At 48.1% G+C, this 22,893-nt stretch overlaps 31 non-coding genes across 31 annotated transcripts; 6 read left to right on the top strand and 25 right to left on the bottom strand.

Moving 5' to 3' along the window:
• Positions 1-743: 743 nt before the first annotated feature.
• On the bottom strand, positions 744-815 carry trnad-guc (transfer RNA aspartic acid (anticodon GUC)). The gene has a single exon. It is a non-coding gene; the product is annotated as a tRNA-Asp (tRNA).
• A 345-nt stretch (positions 816-1,160) lies between these two features.
• Positions 1,161-1,232, top strand: trnag-ucc (transfer RNA glycine (anticodon UCC)). The gene has a single exon. It is a non-coding gene; the product is annotated as a tRNA-Gly (tRNA).
• A 1,124-nt stretch (positions 1,233-2,356) lies between these two features.
• On the top strand, positions 2,357-2,428 carry trnag-ucc (transfer RNA glycine (anticodon UCC)). The gene has a single exon. It is a non-coding gene; the product is annotated as a tRNA-Gly (tRNA).
• A 707-nt stretch (positions 2,429-3,135) lies between these two features.
• On the bottom strand, positions 3,136-3,207 carry trnad-guc (transfer RNA aspartic acid (anticodon GUC)). The gene has a single exon. It is a non-coding gene; the product is annotated as a tRNA-Asp (tRNA).
• A 527-nt stretch (positions 3,208-3,734) lies between these two features.
• trnad-guc (transfer RNA aspartic acid (anticodon GUC)) lies at positions 3,735-3,806 on the bottom strand. Its single transcript has one exon. It is a non-coding gene; the product is annotated as a tRNA-Asp (tRNA).
• Positions 3,807-4,332: 526 nt separating this feature from the next.
• trnad-guc (transfer RNA aspartic acid (anticodon GUC)) lies at positions 4,333-4,404 on the bottom strand. The gene has a single exon. It is a non-coding gene; the product is annotated as a tRNA-Asp (tRNA).
• Positions 4,405-4,931: 527 nt separating this feature from the next.
• On the bottom strand, positions 4,932-5,003 carry trnad-guc (transfer RNA aspartic acid (anticodon GUC)). The gene has a single exon. It is a non-coding gene; the product is annotated as a tRNA-Asp (tRNA).
• Positions 5,004-5,529: 526 nt separating this feature from the next.
• trnad-guc (transfer RNA aspartic acid (anticodon GUC)) lies at positions 5,530-5,601 on the bottom strand. Its single transcript has one exon. It is a non-coding gene; the product is annotated as a tRNA-Asp (tRNA).
• Positions 5,602-6,138: 537 nt separating this feature from the next.
• trnad-guc (transfer RNA aspartic acid (anticodon GUC)) lies at positions 6,139-6,210 on the bottom strand. The gene has a single exon. It is a non-coding gene; the product is annotated as a tRNA-Asp (tRNA).
• A 527-nt stretch (positions 6,211-6,737) lies between these two features.
• On the bottom strand, positions 6,738-6,809 carry trnad-guc (transfer RNA aspartic acid (anticodon GUC)). Its single transcript has one exon. It is a non-coding gene; the product is annotated as a tRNA-Asp (tRNA).
• Positions 6,810-7,336: 527 nt separating this feature from the next.
• Positions 7,337-7,408, bottom strand: trnad-guc (transfer RNA aspartic acid (anticodon GUC)). Its single transcript has one exon. It is a non-coding gene; the product is annotated as a tRNA-Asp (tRNA).
• Positions 7,409-7,934: 526 nt separating this feature from the next.
• trnad-guc (transfer RNA aspartic acid (anticodon GUC)) lies at positions 7,935-8,006 on the bottom strand. The gene has a single exon. It is a non-coding gene; the product is annotated as a tRNA-Asp (tRNA).
• Positions 8,007-8,543: 537 nt separating this feature from the next.
• Positions 8,544-8,615, bottom strand: trnad-guc (transfer RNA aspartic acid (anticodon GUC)). Its single transcript has one exon. It is a non-coding gene; the product is annotated as a tRNA-Asp (tRNA).
• Positions 8,616-9,141: 526 nt separating this feature from the next.
• Positions 9,142-9,213, bottom strand: trnad-guc (transfer RNA aspartic acid (anticodon GUC)). The gene has a single exon. It is a non-coding gene; the product is annotated as a tRNA-Asp (tRNA).
• A 1,125-nt stretch (positions 9,214-10,338) lies between these two features.
• trnad-guc (transfer RNA aspartic acid (anticodon GUC)) lies at positions 10,339-10,410 on the bottom strand. The gene has a single exon. It is a non-coding gene; the product is annotated as a tRNA-Asp (tRNA).
• Positions 10,411-10,947: 537 nt separating this feature from the next.
• Positions 10,948-11,019, bottom strand: trnad-guc (transfer RNA aspartic acid (anticodon GUC)). Its single transcript has one exon. It is a non-coding gene; the product is annotated as a tRNA-Asp (tRNA).
• A 1,134-nt stretch (positions 11,020-12,153) lies between these two features.
• Positions 12,154-12,225, bottom strand: trnad-guc (transfer RNA aspartic acid (anticodon GUC)). The gene has a single exon. It is a non-coding gene; the product is annotated as a tRNA-Asp (tRNA).
• Positions 12,226-12,762: 537 nt separating this feature from the next.
• Positions 12,763-12,834, bottom strand: trnad-guc (transfer RNA aspartic acid (anticodon GUC)). Its single transcript has one exon. It is a non-coding gene; the product is annotated as a tRNA-Asp (tRNA).
• Positions 12,835-13,360: 526 nt separating this feature from the next.
• On the bottom strand, positions 13,361-13,432 carry trnad-guc (transfer RNA aspartic acid (anticodon GUC)). Its single transcript has one exon. It is a non-coding gene; the product is annotated as a tRNA-Asp (tRNA).
• Positions 13,433-13,958: 526 nt separating this feature from the next.
• trnad-guc (transfer RNA aspartic acid (anticodon GUC)) lies at positions 13,959-14,030 on the bottom strand. Its single transcript has one exon. It is a non-coding gene; the product is annotated as a tRNA-Asp (tRNA).
• Positions 14,031-14,985: 955 nt separating this feature from the next.
• On the top strand, positions 14,986-15,057 carry trnag-ucc (transfer RNA glycine (anticodon UCC)). The gene has a single exon. It is a non-coding gene; the product is annotated as a tRNA-Gly (tRNA).
• A 110-nt stretch (positions 15,058-15,167) lies between these two features.
• trnad-guc (transfer RNA aspartic acid (anticodon GUC)) lies at positions 15,168-15,239 on the bottom strand. The gene has a single exon. It is a non-coding gene; the product is annotated as a tRNA-Asp (tRNA).
• A 526-nt stretch (positions 15,240-15,765) lies between these two features.
• On the bottom strand, positions 15,766-15,837 carry trnad-guc (transfer RNA aspartic acid (anticodon GUC)). The gene has a single exon. It is a non-coding gene; the product is annotated as a tRNA-Asp (tRNA).
• A 1,124-nt stretch (positions 15,838-16,961) lies between these two features.
• trnad-guc (transfer RNA aspartic acid (anticodon GUC)) lies at positions 16,962-17,033 on the bottom strand. The gene has a single exon. It is a non-coding gene; the product is annotated as a tRNA-Asp (tRNA).
• A 345-nt stretch (positions 17,034-17,378) lies between these two features.
• trnag-ucc (transfer RNA glycine (anticodon UCC)) lies at positions 17,379-17,450 on the top strand. The gene has a single exon. It is a non-coding gene; the product is annotated as a tRNA-Gly (tRNA).
• Positions 17,451-18,157: 707 nt separating this feature from the next.
• Positions 18,158-18,229, bottom strand: trnad-guc (transfer RNA aspartic acid (anticodon GUC)). The gene has a single exon. It is a non-coding gene; the product is annotated as a tRNA-Asp (tRNA).
• Positions 18,230-18,574: 345 nt separating this feature from the next.
• On the top strand, positions 18,575-18,646 carry trnag-ucc (transfer RNA glycine (anticodon UCC)). The gene has a single exon. It is a non-coding gene; the product is annotated as a tRNA-Gly (tRNA).
• A 525-nt stretch (positions 18,647-19,171) lies between these two features.
• On the top strand, positions 19,172-19,243 carry trnag-ucc (transfer RNA glycine (anticodon UCC)). Its single transcript has one exon. It is a non-coding gene; the product is annotated as a tRNA-Gly (tRNA).
• A 718-nt stretch (positions 19,244-19,961) lies between these two features.
• Positions 19,962-20,033, bottom strand: trnad-guc (transfer RNA aspartic acid (anticodon GUC)). The gene has a single exon. It is a non-coding gene; the product is annotated as a tRNA-Asp (tRNA).
• Positions 20,034-20,560: 527 nt separating this feature from the next.
• Positions 20,561-20,632, bottom strand: trnad-guc (transfer RNA aspartic acid (anticodon GUC)). Its single transcript has one exon. It is a non-coding gene; the product is annotated as a tRNA-Asp (tRNA).
• A 1,733-nt stretch (positions 20,633-22,365) lies between these two features.
• trnad-guc (transfer RNA aspartic acid (anticodon GUC)) lies at positions 22,366-22,437 on the bottom strand. Its single transcript has one exon. It is a non-coding gene; the product is annotated as a tRNA-Asp (tRNA).
• Between the last annotated feature and the right edge of the window lie 456 nt (positions 22,438-22,893).

Below are 22,893 nucleotides of genomic sequence, written 5' to 3' on the forward strand. Positions count from 1 at the left end.
AAGCGGTTGACCCGGGTTCGATTCCCGGCCAACGCAATTCTTTTGCTCAAAAATGTCTCCCGGGACCATGGCCAGCTCTTTGTGTCACTTGTAGCTGGAGCAATAACTTTTGAATGGGTCTTTGGGCAGCAGTAAAGAATTAGACCTCCCCGTCGGGGAATCGAACCCCGGTCTTCCACGTGACAGGCGGAGATACTGTCCACTATACTAACGAGGAGTTGCGGAAGGAGGCGTCGCACCCGATCAGCGCAACTGCTGCTCGTCGCAAACAGGCTTCCCATTTGCAGGTACGGCCTCATGAGTCATATCGCTTCAAAGAAGCCAACAGAACATCTATTATATAAATAAATATGAAGTGTCTGTATAAATTGTGGAATGTCACTGAATTAGAGAGCTTGTTTTTCAATGAAGAGATTGGTAGGTAGAGTCCATAGGTTAATGCATTTTTTTCAGTTGCGAGTCCAAACAGACAGAGTTTCAGTTCCTCTGCACACAGTCGCTGATAATGTGTTGGGAGCATTGACCGCCTAAGGTGGCGTTCAGCAAACAAGCAAAATGCCTGCGTTGGTGTTATAGTGGTGAGCATAGCTGCCTTCCAAGCAGTTGACCCGGGTTTGATTCCCGGCCAACACAATTCTTTTGCTCAAAACTGTCGCCCGGGGCCCCTGGCCAGCTCTTTGTGTCACTTGTAAATGGAGCAATAACTTTTGAATGGGTCTTTGGGCAGCAGTAAAGGACTAGACCTCCCCGTCGGGGAATCGAACCCCGGTCTTCCGCGTGACAGGCGGAGATACTGTCCACTATACTAACGAGGAGTTGCAGAAGGCTGGCGTCGCACCCGATCAGCGCAACTGCTGCTCGCCGCAAACATCCTTCCCATTTGCAGGTACGGCCTCATGAGTCATATCGCTTCAAAGAAGCCAACAGAACATCTATTATATAAATAAATATAAAGTGTCTGTATAAATTGAGGAATGTCACTGAATTAGGGAGCTTGTTTTTCAATGAAGAGATTGGTAGGTCAGGTCCATAGGTTAATGCATTTTTTTCAGTTGCTGGTCCAAACAGACAGAGTTTCAGTTCCTCTGCACACAGTCACTGATAATGTGTTGGGAGCATTGACCGCGTAAGGTGGCGTTCAGCAAACAAGCAAAATGCCTGCGTTGGTGGTATAGTGGTGAGCATAGCTGCCTTCCAAGCAGTTGACCCGGGTTCGATTCCCGGCCAACGCAATTCTTTTGCTCAAAAATGTCTCCCGGGACCCTGGCCAGCTCTTTGTGTCACTTGTAGCTGGAGCAATAACTTTTGAATGGGTCTTTGGGCAGCAGTAAAGAATTAGACCTCCCCGTCGGGGAATCGAACCCCGGTCTTCCACGTGACAGGCGGAGATACTGTCCACTATACTAACGAGGAGTTGCGGAAGGAGGCGTTGCACCCGATCAGCGCAACTGCTGCTCGTCGCAAACAGGCTTCCCATTTGCAGGTACGGCCTCATGAGTCATATCGCTTCAAAGAAGCCAACAGAACATCTATTATATAAATAAATATGAAGTGTCTGTATAAATTGTGGAATGTCACTGAATTAGAGAGCTTGTTTTTCAATGAAGAGATTGGTAGGTAGAGTCCATAGGTTAATGCATTTTTTTCAGTTGCGAGTCCAAACAGACAGAGTTTCAGTTCCTCTGCACACAGTCGCTGATAATGTGTTGGGAGCATTGACCGCCTAAGGTGGCGTTCAGCAAACAAGCAAAATGCCTGCGTTGGTGGTATAGTGGTGAGCATAGCTGCCTTCCAAGCAGTTGACCCGGGTTTGATTCCCGGCCAACACAATTCTTTTGCTCAAAACTGTCGCCCGGGGTCCCTGGCCAGCTCTTTGTGTCACTTGTAAATGGAGCAATAACTTTTGAATGGGTCTTTGGGCAGCAGTAAAGGACTAGACCTCCCCGTCGGGGAATCAAACCCCGGTCTTCCGCGTGACAGGCGGAGATACTGTCCACTATACTAACGAGGAGTTGCAGAAGGCTGGCGTCGCACCCGATCAGCGCAACTGCTGCTCGCCGCAAACATCCTTCCCATTTGCAGGTACGGCCTCATGAGTCATATCGCTTCAAAGAAGCCAACAGAACATCTATTATATAAATAAATATAAAGTGTCTGTATAAATTGAGGAATGTCACTGAATTAGGGAGCTTGTTTTTCAATGAAGAGATTGGTAGGTCAGGTCCATAGGTTAATGCATTTTTTTCAGTTGCTGGTCCAAACAGACAGAGTTTCAGTTCCTCTGCACACAGTCACTGATAATGTGTTGGGAGCATTGACCGCGTAAGGTGGCGTTCAGCAAACAAGCAAAATGCCTGCGTTGGTGGTATAGTGGTGAGCATAGCTGCCTTCCAAGCAGTTGACCCGGGTTCGATTCCCGGCCAACGCAATTCTTTTGCTCAAAAATGTCTCCCGGGACCCTGGCCAGCTCTTTGTGTCACTTGTAGCTGGAGCAATAACTTTTGAATGGGTCTTTGGGCAGCAGTAAAGAATTAGACCTCCCCGTCGGGGAATCGAACCCCGGTCTTCCACGTGACAGGCGGAGATACTGTCCACTATACTAACGAGGAGTTGCGGAAGGAGGCGTTGCACCCGATCAGCGCAACTGCTGCTCGTCGCAAACAGGCTTCCCATTTGCAGGTACGGCCTCATGAGTCATATCGCTTCAAAGAAGCCAACAGAACATCTATTATATAAATAAATATGAAGTGTCTGTATAAATTGTGGAATGTCACTGAATTAGAGAGCTTGTTTTTCAATGAAGAGATTGGTAGGTAGAGTCCATAGGTTAATGCATTTTTTTCAGTTGCGAGTCCAAACAGACAGAGTTTCAGTTCCTCTGCACACAGTCGCTGATAATGTGTTGGGAGCATTGACCGCCTAAGGTGGCGTTCAGCAAACAAGCAAAATGCCTGCGTTGGTGGTATAGTGGTGAGCATAGCTGCCTTCCAAGCAGTTGACCCGGGTTTGATTCCCGGCCAACACAATTCTTTTGCTCAAAACTGTCGCCCGGGGTCCCTGGCCAGCTCTTTGTGTCACTTGTAAATGGAGCAATAACTTTTGAATGGGTCTTTGGGCAGCAGTAAAGGACTAGACCTCCCCGTCGGGGAATCGAACCCCGGTCTTCCGCGTGACAGGCGGAGATACTGTCCACTATACTAACGAGGAGTTGCAGAAGGCTGGCGTCGCACCCGATCAGCGCAACTGCTGCTCGCCGCAAACATCCTTCCCATTTGCAGGTACGACCTCATGAGTCATATCGCTTCAAAGAAGCCAACAGAACATCTATTATATAAATAAATATGAAGTGTCTGTATAAATTGTGGAATGTCACTGAATTAGAGAGCTTGTTTTTCAATGAAGAGATTGGTAGGTAGAGTCCATAGGTTAATGCATTTTTTTCAGTTGCGAGTCCAAACAGACAGAGTTTCAGTTCCTCTGCACACAGTCACTGATAATGTGTTGGGAGCATTGACCGCGTAAGGTGGCGTTGGGCAAACAAGCAAAATGCCTGCGTTGGTGGTATAGTGGTGAGCATAGCTGCCTTCCAAGAAGTTGACCTGGGTTCGATTCCCGACCAACGCAATTCTTTTGCTCAAAACTGTCGCCCGGGGCCCCTGGCCAGCTCTTTGTGTCACTTGTAAATGGAGCAATAACTTTTGAATGGGTCTTTGGGCAGCAGTAAAGGACTAGACCTCCCCGTCGGGGAATCGAACCCCGGTCTTCCGCGTGACAGGCGGAGATACTGTCCACTATACTAACGAGGAGTTGCAGAAGGCTGGCGTCGCACCCGATCAGCGCAACTGCTGCTCGCCGCAAACAGGCTTCCCATTTGCAGGTACGGCCTCATGAGTCATATCGCTTCAAAGAAGCCAACAGAACATCTATTATATAAATAAATATGAAGTGTCTGTATAAATTGTGGAATGTCACTGAATTAGAGAGCTTGTTTTTCAATGAAGAGATTGGTAGGTAGAGTCCATAGGTTAATGCATTTTTTTCAGTTGCGAGTCCAAACAGACAGAGTTTCAGTTCCTCTGCACACAGTCACTGATAATGTGTTGGGAGCATTGGCCGCGTAAGGTGGCGTTCAGCAAACAAGCAAAATGCCTGCGTTGGTGGTATAGTGGTGAGCATAGCTGCCTTCCAAGAAGTTGACCCGGGTTCGATTCCAACCAACGCAATTCTTTTGCTCAAAACTGTCGCCCGGGGTCCCTGGCCAGCTCTTTGTGTCACTTGTAAATGGAGCAATAACTTTTGAATGGGTCTTTGGGCAGCAGTAAAGGACTAGACCTCCCCGTCGGGGAATCGAACCCCGGTCTTCCGCGTGACAGGCGGAGATACTGTCCACTATACTAACGAGGAGTTGCAGAAGGCTGGCGTCGCACCCGATCAGCGCAACTGCTGCTCGCCGCAAACATCCTTCCCATTTGCAGGTACGGCCTCATGAGTCATATCGCTTCAAAGAAGCCAACAGAACTTGTAATATATAATTAAATATAAAGTGTCTGTATAAATTGAGGAATGTCACTGAATTAGAGAGCTTGTTTTTCAATGAAGAGATTTGTAGGTCAGGTCCATAGGTTAATGCATTTTTTTCAGTTGCTGGTCCAAACAGACAGAGTTTCAGTTCCTCTGCACACAGTCACTGATAATGTGTTGGGAGCATTGACCGCGTAAGGTGGCGTTCAGCAAACAAGCAAAATGCCTGCGTTGGTGGTATAGTGGTGAGCATAGCTGCCTTCCAAGCAGATGACCCGGGTTCGATTCCCGACCAACGCAATTCTTTTGCTCAAAACTGTCGCCCGGGGCCCCTGGCCAGCTCTTTGTGTCACTTGTAAATGGAGCAATAACTTTTGAATGGGTCTTTGGGCAGAAGTAAAGGACTAGACCTCCCCGTCGGGGAATCGAACCCCGGTCTTCCGCGTGACAGGCGGAGATACTGTCCACTATACTAACGAGGAGTTGCAGAAGGCTGGCGTCGCACCCGATCAGCGCAACTGCTGCTCGCCGCAAACATCCTTCCCATTTGCAGGTACGGCCTCATGAGTCATATCGCTTCAAAGAAGCCAACAGAACATCTATTATATAAATAAATATGAAGTGTCTGTATAAATTGTGGAATGTCACTGAATTAGAGAGCTTGTTTTTCAATGAAGAGATTGGTAGGTAGAGTCCATAGGTTAATGCATTTTTTTCAGTTGCGAGTCCAAACAGACAGAGTTTCAGTTCCTCTGCACACAGTCGCTGAAAATGTGTTGGGAGCATTGACCGCCTAAGGTGGCGTTCAGCAAACAAGCAAAATGCCTGCGTTGGTGGTATAGTGGTAAGCATAGCTGCCTTCCAAGCAGTTGACCCGGGTTCGATTCCCGGCCAACTCAATTCTTTTGCTCAAAAATGTCTCCCGGGGCCCTGGCCAACTCTTTGTGTCACTTGTAGCTGGAGCAATAACTTTTGAATGGGTCTTTGGGCAGCAGTAAAGAATTAGACCTCCCCGTCGGGGAATCGAACCCCGGTCTTCCGCGTGACAGGCGGAGATACTGTCCACTATACTAACGAGGAGTTGCGGAAGGCTGGCGTCGCACCCGATCAGCGCAACTGCTGCTCGCCGCAAACAGGCTTCCCATTTGCAGGTACGGCCTCATGAGTCATATCGCTTCACAGAAGCAAAGAGAAGCCAACAGAACATGTAATATATAATTAAATATAAAGTGTCTGTATAAATTGAGGAATGTCACTGAATTAGAGAGCTTGTTTTTCAATGAAGAGATTTGTAGGTAGAGTCCATAGGTTAATGCATTTTTTTCAGTTGCGAGTCCAAACAGACAGAGTTTCAGTTCCTCTGCACACAGTCACTGATAATGTGTTGGGAGCATTGACCGCGTAAGGTGGCGTTGGGCAAACAAGCAAAACGCCTGCGTTGGTGGTATAGTGGTGAGCATAGCTGCCTTCCAAGAAGTTGACCCGGGTTCGATTCCCGACCAACGCAATTCTTTTGCTCAAAACTGTCGCCCGGGGCCCCTGGCCAGCTCTTTGTGTCACTTGTAAATGGAGCAATAACTTTTGAATGGGTCTTTGGGCAGCAGTAAAGGACTAGACCTCCCCGTCGGGGAATCGAACCCCGGTCTTCCGCGTGACAGGCGGAGATACTGTCCACTATACTAACGAGGAGTTGCAGAAGGCTGGCGTCGCACCCGATCAGCGCAACTGCTGCTCGTCGCAAACAGGCTTCCCATTTGCAGGTACGGCCTCATGAGTCATATCGCTTCAAAGAAGCCAACAGAACATCTATTATATAAATAAATATGAAGTGTCTGTATAAATTGTGGAATGTCACTGAATTAGAGAGCTTGTTTTTCAATGAAGAGATTGGTAGGTAGAGTCCATAGGTTAATGCATTTTTTTCAGTTGCGAGTCCAAACAGACAGAGTTTCAGTTCCTCTGCACACAGTCGCTGAAAATGTGTTGGGAGCATTGACCGCCTAAGGTGGCGTTCAGCAAACAAGCAAAATGCCTGCGTTGGTGGTATAGTGGTGAGCATAGCTGCCTTCCAAGCAGTTGACCCGGGTTCGATTCCCGACCAACGCAATTCTTTTGCTCAAAACTGTCGCCCGGGGCCCCTGGCCAGCTCTTTGTGTCACTTGTAAATGGAGCAATAACTTTTGAATGGGTCTTTGGGCAGCAGTAAAGGACTAGACCTCCCCGTCGGGGAATCGAACCCCGGTCTTCCGCGTGACAGGCGGAGATACTGTCCACTATACTAACGAGGAGTTGCAGAAGGCTGGCGTCGCACCCGATCAGCGCAACTGCAGCTCGCCGCAAACATCCTTCCCAATTGCAGGTACGGCCTCATGAGTCATATCGCTTCAAAGAAGCCAACAGAACATCTATTATATAAATAAATATGAAGTGTCTGTATAAATTGTGGAATGTCACTGAATTAGAGAGCTTCTTTTTCAATGAAGAGATTGGTAGGTAGAGTCCATAGGTTAATGCATTTTTTTCAGTTGCGAGTCCAAACAGACAGAGTTTCAGTTCCTCTGCACACAGTCGCTGAAAATGTTTTGGGAGCATTGACCGCCTAAGGTGGCGTTCAGCAAACAAGCAAAATGCCTGCGATGGTGGTATAGTGGTGACCATAGCTGCCTTCCAAGCAGTTGACCCGGGTTCGATTCCTGGCCAACGCAATTCTTTTGCTCAAAACTGTCGCCCGGGGCCCCTGGCCAGCTCTTTGTGTCACTTGTAAATGGAGCAATAACTTTTGAACGGGTCTTTGGGCAGCAGTAAAGAATTAGACCTCCCCGTCGGGGAATCGAACCCCGGTCTTCCGCGTGACAGGCGGAGATACTGTCCACTATACTAACGAGGAGTTGCGGAAGGAGGCGTCGCACCCGATCAGCGCAACTGCTGCTCGTCGCAAACAGGCTTCCCATTTGCAGGTACGGCCTCATGAGTCATATCGCTTCAAAGAAGCCAACAGAACATCTATTATATAAATAAATATGAAGTGTCTGTATAAATTGTGGAATGTCACTGAATTAGAGAGCTTGTTTTTCAATGAAGAGATTGGTAGGTAGAGTCCATAGGTTAATGCATTTTTTTCAGTTGCGAGTCCAAACAGACAGAGTTTCAGTTCCTCTGCACACAGTCGCTGAAAATGTGTTGGGAGCATTGACCGCCTAAGGTGGCGTTCAGCAAACAAGCAAAATGCCTGCGTTGGTGGTATAGTGGTGAGCATAGCTGCCTTCCAAGCAGTTGACCCGGGTTCGATTCCCGACCAACGCAATTCTTTTGCTCAAAACTGTCGCCCGGGGCCCCTGGCCAGCTCTTTGTGTCACTTGTAAATGGAGCAATAACTTTTGAATGGGTCTTTGGGCAGCAGTAAAGTACTAGACCTCCCCGTCGGGGAATCGAACCCCGGTCTTCCGCGTGACAGGCGGAGATACTGTCCACTATACTAACGAGGAGTTGCAGAAGGCTGGCGTCGCACCCGATCAGCGCAACTGCTGCTCGCCGCAAACATCCTTCCCAATTGCAGGTACGGCCTCATGAGTCATATCGCTTCAAAGAAGCAAAGAGAAGCCAACAGAACATGTAATATATAATTAAATATAAAGTGTCTGTATAAATTGAGGAATGTCACTGAATTAGAGAGCTTGTTTTTCAATGAAGAGATTGGTAGGTAGAGTCCATAGGTTAATGCATTTTTTTCAGTTGCGAGTCCAAACAGACAGAGTTTCAGTTCCTCTGCACACAGTCACTGATAATGTGTTGGGAGCATTGACCGCGTAAGGTGGCGTTGGGCAAACAAGCAAAATGCCTGCGTTGGTGGTATAGTGGTGAGCATAGCTGCCTTCCAAGAAGTTGACCCGTGTTCGATTCCCGACCAACGCAATTCTTTTGCTCAAAACTGTCGCCCGGGGCCCCTGGCCAGCTCTTTGTGTCACTTGTAAATGGAGCAATAACTTTTGAATGGGTCTTTGGGCAGCAGTAAAGGACTAGACCTCCCCGTCGGGGAATCGAACCCCGGTCTTCCGCGTGACAGGCGGAGATACTGTCCACTATACTAACGAGGAGTTGCAGAAGGCTGGCGTCGCACCCGATCAGCGCAACTGCTGCTCGCCGCAAACAGGCTTCCCATTTGCAGGTACGGCCTCATGAGTCATATCGCTTCAAAGAAGCCAACAGAACATCTATTATATAAATAAATATGAAGTGTCTGTATAAATTGTGGAATGTCACTGAATTAGAGAGCTTGTTTTTCAATGAAGAGATTGGTAGGTAGAGTCCATAGGTTAATGCATTTTTTTCAGTTGCGAGTCCAAACAGACAGAGTTTCAGTTCCTCTGCACACAGTCACTGATAATGTGTTGGGAGCATTGGCCGCGTAAGGTGGCGTTCAGCAAACAAGCAAAATGCCTGCGTTGGTGGTATAGTGGTGAGCATAGCTGCCTTCCAAGAAGTTGACCCGGGATCGATTCCAACCAACGCAATTCTTTTGCTCAAAACTGTCGCCCGGGGCCCCTGGCCAGCTCTTTGTGTCACTTGTAAATGGAGCAATAACTTTTGAATGGGTCTTTGGGCAGCAGTAAAGGACTAGACCTCCCCGTCGGGGAATCGAACCCCGGTCTTCCGCGTGACAGGCGGAGATACTGTCCACTATACTAACGAGGAGTTGCGGAAGGAGGCGTCGCACCCGATCAGCGCAACTGCTGCTCGTCGCAAACAGGCTTCCCATTTGCAGGTACGGCCTCATGAGTCATATCGCTTCAAAGAAGCCAACAGAACATCTATTATATAAATAAATATGAAGTGTCTGTATAAATTGTGGAATGTCACTGAATTAGAGAGCTTGTTTTTCAATGAAGAGATTGGTAGGTAGAGTCCATAGGTTAATGCATTTTTTTCAGTTGCGAGTCCAAACAGACAGAGTTTCAGTTCCTCTGCACACAGTCGCTGAAAATGTGTTGGGAGCATTGACCGCCTAAGGTGGCGTTCAGCAAACAAGCAAAATGCCTGCGTTGGTGGTATAGTGGTGAGCATAGCTGCCTTCCAAGCAGTTGACCCGGGTTCGATTCCCGACCAACGCAATTCTTTTGCTCAAAACTGTCGCCCGGGGCCCCTGGCCAGCTCTTTGTGTCACTTGTAAGTGGAGCAATAACTTTTGAATGGGTCTTTGGGCAGCAGTAAAGGACTAGACCTCCCCGTCGGGGAATCGAACCCCGGTCTTCCGCATGACAGGCGGAGATACTGTCCACTATACTAACGAGGAGTTGCAGAAGGCTGGCGTCGCACCCGATCAGCGCAACTGCTGCTCGCCGCAAACATCCTTCCCAATTGCAGGTACGGCCTCATGAGTCATATCGCTTCAAAGAAGCCAACAGAACATCTATTATATAAATAAATATGAAGTGTCTGTATAAATTGTGGAATGTCACTGAATTAGAGAGCTTCTTTTTCAATGAAGAGATTGGTAGGTAGAGTCCATAGGTTAATGCATTTTTTTCAGTTGCGAGTCCAAACAGACAGAGTTTCAGTTCCTCTGCACACAGTCGCTGAAAATGTTTTGGGAGCATTGACCGCCTAAGGTGGCGTTCAGCAAACAAGCAAAATGCCTGCGATGGTGGTATAGTGGTGACCATAGCTGCCTTCCAAGCAGTTGACCCGGGTTCGATTCCTGGCCAACGCAATTCTTTTGCTCAAAACTGTCGCCCGGGGCCCCTGGCCAGCTCTTTGTGTCACTTGTAAATGGAGCAATAACTTTTGAACGGGTCTTTGGGCAGCAGTAAAGAATTAGACCTCCCCGTCGGGGAATCGAACCCCGGTCTTCCGCGTGACAGGCGGAGATACTGTCCACTATACTAACGAGGAGTTGCGGAAGGCTGGCGTCGCACCCGATCAGCGCAACTGCTGCTCGCCGCAAACAGGCTTCCCATTTGCAGGTACGGCCTCATGAGTCATATCGCTTCACAGAAGCAAAGAGAAGCCAACAGAACATGTAATATATAATTAAATATAAAGTGTCTGTATAAATTGAGGAATGTCACTGAATTAGAGAGCTTGTTTTTCAATGAAGAGATTTGTAGGTCAGGTCCATAGGTTAATGCATTTTTTTCAGTTGCTGGTCCAAACAGACAGAGTTTCAGTTCCTCTGCACACAGTCACTGATAATGTGTTGGGAGCATTGACCGCGTAAGGTGGCGTTCAGCAAACAAGCAAAATGCCTGCGATGGTGGTATAGTGGTGACCATAGCTGCCTTCCAAGCAGTTGACCCGGGTTCGATTCCTGGCCAACGCAATTCTTTTGCTCAAAACTGTCGCCCGGGGCCCCTGGCCAGCTCTTTGTGTCACTTGTAAATGGAGCAATAACTTTTGAACGGGTCTTTGGGCAGCAGTAAAGAATTAGACCTCCCCGTCGGGGAATCGAACCCCGGTCTTCCGCGTGACAGGCGGAGATACTGTCCACTATACTAACGAGGAGTTGCGGAAGGCTGGCGTCGCACCCGATCAGCGCAACTGCTGCTCGCCGCAAACAGGCTTCCCATTTGCAGGTACGGCCTCATGAGTCATATCGCTTCACAGAAGCAAAGAGAAGCCAACAGAACATGTAATATATAATTAAATATAAAGTGTCTGTATAAATTGAGGAATGTCACTGAATTAGAGAGCTTGTTTTTCAATGAAGAGATTTGTAGGTCAGGTCCATAGGTTAATGCATTTTTTTCAGTTGCTGGTCCAAACAGACAGAGTTTCAGTTCCTCTGCACACAGTCACTGATAATGTGTTGGGAGCATTGACCGCGTAAGGTGGCGTTCAGCAAACAAGCAAAATGCCAGGTTGGTGGTATAGTGGTGAGCATAGCTGCCTTCCAAGCAGTTGACCCGGGTTCGATTCCCGGCCAACGCAATTCTTTTGCTCAAAACTGTCGCCCGGGGCCCCTGGCCAGCTCTTTGTGTCACTTGTAAATGGAGCAATAACTTTTGAATGGGTCTTTGGGCAGCAGTAAAGGACTAGACCTCCCCGTCGGGGAATCGAACCCCTGTCTTCCGCGTGACAGGCGGAGATACTGTCCACTATACTAACGAGGAGTTGCGGAAGGAGGCGTCGCACCCGATCAGCGCAACTGCTGCTCGTCGCAAACAGGCTTCCCATTTGCAGGTACGGCCTCATGAGTCATATCGCTTCAAAGAAGCCAACAGAACATCTATTATATAAATAAATATGAAGTGTCTGTATAAATTGTGGAATGTCACTGAATTAGAGAGCTTGTTTTTCAATGAAGAGATTGGTAGGTAGAGTCCATAGGTTAATGCATTTTTTTCAGTTGCGAGTCCAAACAGACAGAGTTTCAGTTCCTCTGCACACAGTCGCTGAAAATGTGTTGGGAGCATTGACCGCCTAAGGTGGCGTTCAGCAAACAAGCAAAATGCCTGCGTTGGTGGTATAGTGGTGAGCATAGCTGCCTTCCAAGCAGTTGACCCGGGTTCGATTCCCGACCAACGCAATTCTTTTGCTCAAAACTGTCGCCCGGGGCCCCTGGCCAGCTCTTTGTGTCACTTGTAAATGGAGCAATAACTTTTGAATGGGTCTTTGGGCAGCAGTAAAGTACTAGACCTCCCCGTCGGGGAATCGAACCCCGGTCTTCCGCGTGACAGGCGGAGATACTGTCCACTATACTAACGAGGAGTTGCAGAAGGCTGGCGTCGCACCCGATCAGCGCAACTGCTGCTCGCCGCAAACATCCTTCCCAATTGCAGGTACGGCCTCATGAGTCATATCGCTTCAAAGAAGCAAAGAGAAGCCAACAGAACATGTAATATATAATTAAATATAAAGTGTCTGTATAAATTGAGGAATGTCACTGAATTAGAGAGCTTGTTTTTCAATGAAGAGATTGGTAGGTAGAGTCCATAGGTTAATGCATTTTTTTCAGTTGCGAGTCCAAACAGACAGAGTTTCAGTTCCTCTGCACACAGTCACTGATAATGTGTTGGGAGCATTGACCGCGTAAGGTGGCGTTGGGCAAACAAGCAAAATGCCTGCGTTGGTGGTATAGTGGTGAGCATAGCTGCCTTCCAAGAAGTTGACCCGGGTTCGATTCCCGACCAACGTAATTCTTTTGCTCAAAACTGTCGCCCGGGGCCCCTGGCCAGCTCTTTGTGTCACTTGTAAATGGAGCAATAACTTTTGAATGGGTCTTTGGGCAGCAGTAAAGGACTAGACCTCCCCGTCGGGGAATCGAACCCCGGTCTTCCGCGTGACAGGCGGAGATACTGTCCACTATACTAACGAGGAGTTGCAGAAGGCTGGCGTCGCACCCGATCAGCGCAACTGCTGCTCGCCGCAAACAGGCTTCCCATTTGCAGGTACGGCCTCATGAGTCATATCGCTTCAAAGAAGCCAACAGAACATCTATTAGATAAATAAATATGAAGTGTCTGTATAAATTGTGGAATGTCACTGAATTAGAGAGCTTGTTTTTCAATGAAGAGATTGGTAGGTAGAGTCCATAGGTTAATGCATTTTTTTCAGTTGCGAGTCCAAACAGACAGAGTTTCAGTTCCTCTGCACACAGTCACTGATAATGTGTTGGGAGCATTGGCCGCGTAAGGTGGCGTTCAGCAAACAAGCAAAATGCCTGCGTTGGTGGTATAGTGGTGAGCATAGCTGCCTTCCAAGCAGTTGACCCGGGTTCGATTCCAACCAACGCAATTCTTTTGCTCAAAACTGTCGCCCGGGGCCCCTGGCCAGCTCTTTGTGTCACTTGTAAATGGAGCAATAACTTTTGAATGGGTCTTTGGGCAGCAGTAAAGGACTAGACCTCCCCGTCGGGGAATCGAACCCCGGTCTTCCGCGTGACAGGCGGAGATACTGTCCACTATACTAACGAGGAGTTGCGGAAGGAGGCGTCGCACCCGATCAGCGCAACTGCTGCTCGTCGCAAACAGGCTTCCCATTTGCAGGTACGGCCTCATGAGTCATATCGCTTCAAAGAAGCCAACAGAACATCTATTATATAAATAAATATGAAGTGTCTGTATAAATTGTGGAATGTCACTGAATTAGAGAGCTTGTTTTTCAATGAAGAGATTGGTAGGTAGAGTCCATAGGTTAATGCATTTTTTTCAGTTGCGAGTCCAAACAGACAGAGTTTCAGTTCCTCTGCACACAGTCGCTGAAAATGTGTTGGGAGCATTGACCGCCTAAGGTGGCGTTCAGCAAACAAGCAAAATGCCTGCGTTGGTGGTATAGTGGTGAGCATAGCTGCCTTCCAAGCAGTTGACCCGGGTTCGATTCCCGACCAACGCAATTCTTTTGCTCAAAACTGTCGCCCGGGGCCCCTGGCCAGCTCTTTGTGTCACTTGTAAATGGAGCAATAACTTTTGAATGGGTCTTTGGGCAGCAGTAAAGGACTAGACCTCCCCGTCGGGGAATCGAACCCCGGTCTTCCGCGTGACAGGCGGAGATACTGTCCACTATACTAACGAGGAGTTGCAGAAGGCTGGCGTCGCACCCGATCAGCGCAACTGCAGCTCGCCGCAAACATCCTTCCCAATTGCAGGTACGGCCTCATGAGTCATATCGCTTCAAAGAAGCCAACAGAACATCTATTATATAAATAAATATGAAGTGTCTGTATAAATTGTGGAATGTCACTGAATTAGAGAGCTTCTTTTTCAATGAAGAGATTGGTAGGTAGAGTCCATAGGTTAATGCATTTTTTTCAGTTGCGAGTCCAAACAGACAGAGTTTCAGTTCCTCTGCACACAGTCGCTGAAAATGTTTTGGGAGCATTGACCGCCTAAGGTGGCGTTCAGCAAACAAGCAAAATGCCTGCGATGGTGGTATAGTGGTGACCATAGCTGCCTTCCAAGCAGTTGACCCGGGTTCGATTCCTGGCCAACGCAATTCTTTTGCTCAAAACTGTCGCCCGGGGCCCCTGGCCAGCTCTTTGTGTCACTTGTAAATGGAGCAATAACTTTTGAACGGGTCTTTGGGCAGCAGTAAAGAATTTGACCTCCCCGTCGGGGAATCGAACCCCGGTCTTTCGCGTGACAGGCGGAGATACTGTCCACTATACTAACGAGGAGTTGCGGAAGGCTGGCGTCGCACCCGATCAGCGCAACTGCTGCTCGCCGCAAACAGGCTTCCCATTTGCAGGTACGGCCTCATGAGTCATATCGCTTCACATGAAGCAAAGAGAAGCCAACAGAACATGTAATATATAATTAAATATAAAGTGTCTGTATAAATTGAGGAATGTCACTGAATTAGAGAGCTTGTTTTTCAATGAAGAGATTTGTAGGTCAGGTCCATAGGTTAATGCATTTTTTTCAGTTGCTGGTCCAAACAGACAGAGTTTCAGTTCCTCTGCACACAGTCACTGATAATGTGTTGGGAGCATTGACCGCGTAAGGTGGCGTTCAGCAAACAAGCAAAATGCCTGCGTTGGTGGTATAGTGGTGAGCATAGCTGCCTTCCAAGCAGTTGACCCGGGTTCGATTCCCGGCCAACGCAATTCTTTTGCTCAAAACTGTCGCCCGGGGCCCCTGGCCAGCTCTTTGTGTCACTTGTAAATGGAGCAATAACTTTTGAATGGGTCTTTGGGCAGCAGTAAAGGACTAGACCTCCCCGTCGGGGAATCGAACCCCGGTCTTCCGCGTGACAGGCGGAGATACTGTCCACTATACTAACGAGGAGTTGCGGAAGGAGGCATCGCACCCGATCAGCGCAACTGCTGCTCGCCGCAAACAGGCTTCCCATTTGCAGGTACGGCCTCATGAGTCATATCGCTTCAAAGAAGCCAACAGAACATCTATTATATAAATAAATATGAAGTGTCTGTATAAATTGTGGAATGTCACTGAATTAGAGAGCTTGTTTTTCAATGAAGAGATTGGTAGGTAGAGTCCATAGGTTAATGCATTTTTTTCAGTTGCGAGTCCAAACAGACAGAGTTTCAGTTCCTCTGCACACAGTCGCTGAAAATGTGTTGGGAGCATTGACCGCCTAAGGTGGCGTTCAGCAAACAAGCAAAATGCCTGCGTTGGTGGTATAGTGGTGAGCATAGCTGCCTTCCAAGCAGTTGACCCGGGTTCGATTCCCGACCAACGCAATTCTTTTGCTCAAAACTGTCGCCCGGGGCCCCTGGCCAGCTCTTTGTGTCACTTGTAAATGGAGCAATAACTTTTGAATGGGTCTTTGGGCAGCAGTAAAGGACTAGACCTCCCCGTCGGGGAATCGAACCCCGGTCTTCCGCGTGACAGGCGGAGATACTGTCCACTATACTAACGAGGAGTTGCAGAAGGTTGGCGTCGCACCCGATCAGCGCAACTGCTGCTCGCCGCAAACATCCTTCCCATTTGCAGGTACGGCCTCATGAGTCATATCGCTTCAAAGAAGCCAACAGAACATCTATTATATAAATAAATATAAAGTGTCTGTATAAATTGAGGAATGTCACTGAATTAGGGAGCTTGTTTTTCAATGAAGAGATTGGTAGGTCAGGTCCATAGGTTAATGCATTTTTTTCAGTTGCTGGTCCAAACAAACAGAGTTTCAGTTCCTCTGCACACAGTCACTGATAATGTGTTGGGAGCATTGACCGCGTAAGGTGGCGTTCAGCAAACAAGCAAAATGCCTGCGTTGGTGGTATAGTGGTGAGCATAGCTGCCTTCCAAGCGGTTGACCCGGGTTCGATTCCCGGCCAACGCAATTCTTTTGCTCAAAAATGTCTCCCGGGACCATGGCCAGCTCTTTGTGTCACTTGTAGCTGGAGCAATAACTTTTGAATGGGTCTTTGGGCAGCAGTAAAGAATTAGACCTCCCCGTCGGGGAATCGAACCCCGGTCTTCCACGTGACAGGCGGAGATACTGTCCACTATACTAACGAGGAGTTGCGGAAGGAGGCGTCGCACCCGATCAGCGCAACTGCTGCTCGTCGCAAACAGGCTTCCCATTTGCAGGTACGGCCTCATGAGTCATATCGCTTCAAAGAAGCCAACAGAACATCTATTATATAAATAAATATGAAGTGTCTGTATAAATTGTGGAATGTCACTGAATTAGAGAGCTTGTTTTTCAATGAAGAGATTGGTAGGTAGAGTCCATAGGTTAATGCATTTTTTTCAGTTGCGAGTCCAAACAGACAGAGTTTCAGTTCCTCTGCACACAGTCGCTGATAATGTGTTGGGAGCATTGACCGCCTAAGGTGGCGTTCAGCAAACAAGCAAAATGCCTGCGTTGGTGTTATAGTGGTGAGCATAGCTGCCTTCCAAGCAGTTGACCCGGGTTTGATTCCCGGCCAACACAATTCTTTTGCTCAAAACTGTCGCCCGGGGCCCCTGGCCAGCTCTTTGTGTCACTTGTAAATGGAGCAATAACTTTTGAATGGGTCTTTGGGCAGCAGTAAAGGACTAGACCTCCCCGTCGGGGAATCGAACCCCGGTCTTCCGCGTGACAGGCGGAGATACTGTCCACTATACTAACGAGGAGTTGCAGAAGGCTGGCGTCGCACCCGATCAGCGCAACTGCTGCTCGCCGCAAACATCCTTCCCATTTGCAGGTACGGCCTCATGAGTCATATCGCTTCAAAGAAGCCAACAGAACATCTATTATATAAATAAATATAAAGTGTCTGTATAAATTGAGGAATGTCACTGAATTAGGGAGCTTGTTTTTCAATGAAGAGATTGGTAGGTCAGGTCCATAGGTTAATGCATTTTTTTCAGTTGCTGGTCCAAACAGACAGAGTTTCAGTTCCTCTGCACACAGTCACTGATAATGTGTTGGGAGCATTGACCGCGTAAGGTGGCGTTCAGCAAACAAGCAAAATGCCTGCGTTGGTGGTATAGTGGTGAGCATAGCTGCCTTCCAAGCAGTTGACCCGGGTTCGATTCCCGGCCAACGCAATTCTTTTGCTCAAAAATGTCTCCCGGGACCCTGGCCAGCTCTTTGTGTCACTTGTAGCTGGAGCAATAACTTTTGAATGGGTCTTTGGGCAGCAGTAAAGAATTAGACCTCCCCGTCGGGGAATCGAACCCCGGTCTTCCACGTGACAGGCGGAGATACTGTCCACTATACTAACGAGGAGTTGCGGAAGGAGGCGTTGCACCCGATCAGCGCAACTGCTGCTCGTCGCAAACAGGCTTCCCATTTGCAGGTACGGCCTCATGAGTCATATCGCTTCAAAGAAGCCAACAGAACATCTATTATATAAATAAATATGAAGTGTCTGTATAAATTGTGGAATGTCACTGAATTAGAGAGCTTGTTTTTCAATGAAGAGATTGGTAGGTAGAGTCCATAGGTTAATGCATTTTTTTCAGTTGCGAGTCCAAACAGACAGAGTTTCAGTTCCTCTGCACACAGTCGCTGATAATGTGTTGGGAGCATTGACCGCCTAAGGTGGCGTTCAGCAAACAAGCAAAATGCCTGCGTTGGTGGTATAGTGGTGAGCATAGCTGCCTTCCAAGCAGTTGACCCGGGTTTGATTCCCGGCCAACACAATTCTTTTGCTCAAAACTGTCGCCCGGGGTCCCTGGCCAGCTCTTTGTGTCACTTGTAAATGGAGCAATAACTTTTGAATGGGTCTTTGGGCAGCAGTAAAGGACTAGACCTCCCCGTCGGGGAATCGAACCCCGGTCTTCCGCGTGACAGGCGGAGATACTGTCCACTATACTAACGAGGAGTTGCAGAAGGCTGGCGTCGCACCCGATCAGCGCAACTGCTGCTCGCCGCAAACATCCTTCCCATTTGCAGGTACGACCTCATGAGTCATATCGCTTCAAAGAAGCCAACAGAACATCTATTATATAAATAAATATGAAGTGTCTGTATAAATTGTGGAATGTCACTGAATTAGAGAGCTTGTTTTTCAATGAAGAGATTGGTAGGTAGAGTCCATAGGTTAATGCATTTTTTTCAGTTGCGAGTCCAAACAGACAGAGTTTCAGTTCCTCTGGACACAGTCGCTGAAAATGTGTTGGGAGCATTGACCGCCTAAGGTGGCGTTCAGCAAACAAGCAAAATGCCTGCGTTGGTGGTATAGTGGTGAGCATAGCTGCCTTCCAAGCAGTTGACCCGGGTTCGATTCCCGGCCAACGCAATTCTTTTGCTCAAAAATGTCTCCCGGGACCCTGGCCAGCTCTTTGTGTCACTTGTAGCTGGAGCAATAACTTTTGAATGGGTCTTTGGGCAGCAGTAAAGAATTAGACCTCCCCGTCGGGGAATCGAACCCCGGTCTTCCACGTGACAGGCGGAGATACTGTCCACTATACTAACGAGGAGTTGCGGAAGGAGGCGTCGCACCCGATCAGCGCAACTGCTGCTCGTCGCAAACAGGCTTCCCATTTGCAGGTACGGCCTCATGAGTCATATCGCTTCAAAGAAGCCAACAGAACATCTATTATATAAATAAATATGAAGTGTCTGTATAAATTGTGGAATGTCACTGAATTAGAGAGCTTGTTTTTCAATGAAGAGATTGGTAGGTAGAGTCCATAGGTTAATGCATTTTTTTCAGTTGCGAGTCCAAACAGACAGAGTTTCAGTTCCTCTGGACACAGTCGCTGAAAATGTGTTGGGAGCATTGACCGCCTAAGGTGGCGTTCAGCAAACAAGCAAAATGCCTGCGTTGGTGGTATAGTGGTGAGCATAGCTGCCTTCCAAGCAGTTGACCCGGGTTCGATTCCCGGCCAACGCAATTCTTTTGCTCAAAAATGTCTCCCGGGGCCCTGGCCAACTCTTTGTGTAACTTGTAGCTGGAGCAATAACTTTTGAATGGGTCTTTGGGCAGCAGTAAAGGACTAGACCTCCCCGTCGGGGAATCGAACCCCGGTCTTACGCGTGACAGGCGGAGATACTGTCCACTATACTAACGAGGAGTTGCGGAAGGCTGGCGTCGCACCCGATCAGCGCAACTGCTGCTCGCCGCAAACAGGCTTCCCATTTGCAGGTACGGCCTCATGAGTCATATCGCTTCACAGAAGCAAAGAGAAGCCAACAGAACATGTAATATATAATTAAATATAAAGTGTCTGTATAAATTGAGGAATGTCACTGAATTAGAGAGCTTGTTTTTCAATGAAGAGATTGGTAGGTAGAGTCCATAGGTTAATGCATTTTTTTCAGTTGCGAGTCCAAACAGACAGAGTTTCAGTTCCTCTGCACACAGTCACTGATAATGTGTTGGGAGCATTGACCGCGTAAGGTGGCGTTGGGCAAACAAGCAAAATGCCTGCGTTGGTGGTATAGTGGTGAGCATAGCTGCCTTCCAAGAAGTTGACCCGGGTTCGATTCCCGACCAAAGCAAATCTTTTGCTCAAAACTGTCGCCCGGGGCCCCTGGCCAGCTCTTTGTGTCACTTGTAAATGGAGCAATTACTTTTGAATGGGTCTTTGGGCAGCAGTAAAGGACTAGACCTCCCCGTCGGGGAATCGAACCCCGGTCTTCCGCGTGACAGGCGGAGATACTGTCCACTATACTAACGAGGAGTTGCAGAAGGCTGGCGTCGCACCCGATCAGCGCAACTGCTGCTCGCCGCAAACATCCTTCCCATTTGCAGGTACGGCCTCATGAGTCATATCGCTTCAAAGAAGCCAACAGAACATGTAATATATAATTAAATATAAAGTGTCTGTATAAATTGAGGAATGTCACTGAATTAGAGAGCTTGTTTTTCAATGAAGAGATTTGTAGGTCAGGTCCATAGGTTAATGCATTTTTTTCAGTTGCTGGTCCAAACAGACAGAGTTTCAGTTCCTCTGCACACAGTCACTGATAATGTGTTGGGAGCATTGACCGCGTAAGGTGGCGTTCAGCAAACAAGCAAAATGCCGGCGTTGGTGGTATAGTGGTGAGCATAGCTGCCTTCCAAGCAGATGACCCGGGTTCGATTCCCGACCAACGCAATTCTTTTGCTCAAAACTGTCGCCCGGGGCCCCTGGCCAGCTCTTTGTGTCACTTGTAAATGGAGCAATAACTTTTGAATGGGTCTTTGGGCAGAAGTAAAGGACTAGACCTCCCCGTCGGGGAATCGAACCCCGGTCTTCCGCGTGACAGGCGGAGATACTGTCCACTATACTAACGAGGAGTTGCAGAAGGCTGGCGTCGCACCCGATCAGCGCAACTGCTGCTCGCCGCAAACAGGCTTCCCATTTGCAGGTACGGCCTCATGAGTCATATCGCTTCAAAGAAGCCAACAGAACATCTATTATATAAATAAATATGAAGTGTCTGTATAAATTGTGGAATGTCACTGAATTAGAGAGCTTGTTTTTCAATGAAGAGATTGGTAGGTAGAGTCCATAGGTTAATGCATTTTTTTCAGTTGCGAGTCCAAACAGACAGAGTTTCAGTTCCTCTGCACACAGTCACTGATAATGTGTTGGGAGCATTGGCCGCGTAAGGTGGCGTTCAGCAAACAAGCAAAATGCCTGCGTTGGTGGTATAGTGGTGAGCATAGCTGCCTTCCAAGAAGTTGACCCGGGTTCGATTCCGACCAACGCAATTCTTTTGCTCAAAACTGTCGCCCGGGGCCCCTGGCCAGCTCTTTGTGTCACTTGTAAATGGAGCAATAACTTTTGAATGGGTCTTTGGGCAGCAGTAAAGGACTAGATCTCCCCGTCAGGGAATCGAACCCCGGTCTTCCGCGTGACAGGCGGAGATACTGTCCACTATACTAACGAGGAGTTGCAGAAGGCTGGCGTCGCACCCGATCAGCGCAACTGCTGCTCGCCGCAAACATCCATCCCATTTGCAGGTACGGCCTCATGAGTCATATCGCTTCAAAGAAGCCAACAGAACATCTATTATATAAATAAATATGAAGTGTCTGTATAAATTGTGGAATGTCACTGAATTAGAGAGCTTGTTTTTCAATGAAGAGATTGGTAGGTAGAGTCCATAGGTTAATGCATTTTTTTCAGTTGCGAGTCCAAACAGACAGAGTTTCAGTTCCTCTGCACACAGTCGCTGAAAATGTGTTGGGAGCATTGACCGCCTAAGGTGGCGTTCAGCAAACAAGCAAAATGCCTGCGTTGGTGGTATAGTGGTAAGCATAGCTGCCTTCCAAGCAGTTGACCCGGGTTCGATTCCCGGCCAACTCAATTCTTTTGCTCAAAAATGTCTCCCGGGGCCCTGGCCAACTCTTTGTGTCACTTGTAGCTGGAGCAATAACTTTTGAATGGGTCTTTGGGCAGCAGTAAAGAATTAGACCTCCCCGTCGGGGAATCGAACCCCGGTCTTCCGCGTGACAGGCGGAGATACTGTCCACTATACTAACAAGGAGTTGTGGAATGCTGGCGTCGCACCCGATCAGCGCAACTGCTGCTCGCCGCAAACAGGCTTCCCATTTGCAGGTACGGCCTCATGAGTCATATCGCTTCACAGAAGCAAAGAGAAGCCAACAGAACATGTAATATATAATTAAATATAAAGTGTCTGTATAAATTGAGGAATGTCACTGAATTAGAGAGCTTGTTTTTCAATGAAGAGATTGGTAGGTAGAGTCCATAGGTTAATGCATTTTTTTCAGTTGCGAGTCCAAACAGACAGAGTTTCAGTTCCTCTGCACACAGTCACTGATAATGTGTTGGGAGCATTGACCGCGTAAGGTGGCGTTGGGCAAACAAGCAAAATGCCTGCGTTGGTGGTATAGTGGTGAGCATAGCTGCCTTCCAAGAAGTTGACCTGGGTTCGATTCCCGACCAACGCAATTCTTTTGCTCAAAACTGTCGCCCGGGGCCCCTGGCCAGCTCTTTGTGTCACTTGTAAATGGAGCAATAACTTTTGAATGGGTCTTTGGGCAGCAGTAAAGGACTAGACCTCCCCGTCGGGGAATCGAACCCCGGTCTTCCGCGTGACAGGCGGAGATACTGTCCACTATACTAACGAGGAGTTGCAGAAGGCTGGCGTCGCACCCGATCAGCGCAACTGCTGCTCGCCGCAAACAGGCTTCCCATTTGCAGGTACGGCCTCATGAGTCATATCGCTTCAAAGAAGCCAACAGAACATCTATTATATAAATAAATATGAAGTGTCTGTATAAATTGTGGAATGTCACTGAATTAGAGAGCTTGTTTTTCAATGAAGAGATTGGTAGGTAGAGTCCATAGGTTAATGCATTTTTTTCAGTTGCGAGTCCAAACAGACAGAGTTTCAGTTCCTCTGCACACAGTCACTGATAATGTGTTGGGAGCATTGGCCGCGTAAGGTGGCGTTCAGCAAACAAGCAAAATGCCTGCGTTGGTGGTATAGTGGTGAGCATAGCTGCCTTCCAAGAAGTTGACCCGGGTTCGATTCCAACCAACGCAATTCTTTTGCTCAAAACTGTCGCCCGGGGTCCCTGGCCAG

This window comes from Pseudorasbora parva, chromosome 2 (assembly GCF_024679245.1).
Source record: "Pseudorasbora parva isolate DD20220531a chromosome 2, ASM2467924v1, whole genome shotgun sequence".
Classification (NCBI taxonomy): domain Eukaryota; kingdom Metazoa; phylum Chordata; class Actinopteri; order Cypriniformes; family Gobionidae; genus Pseudorasbora; species Pseudorasbora parva.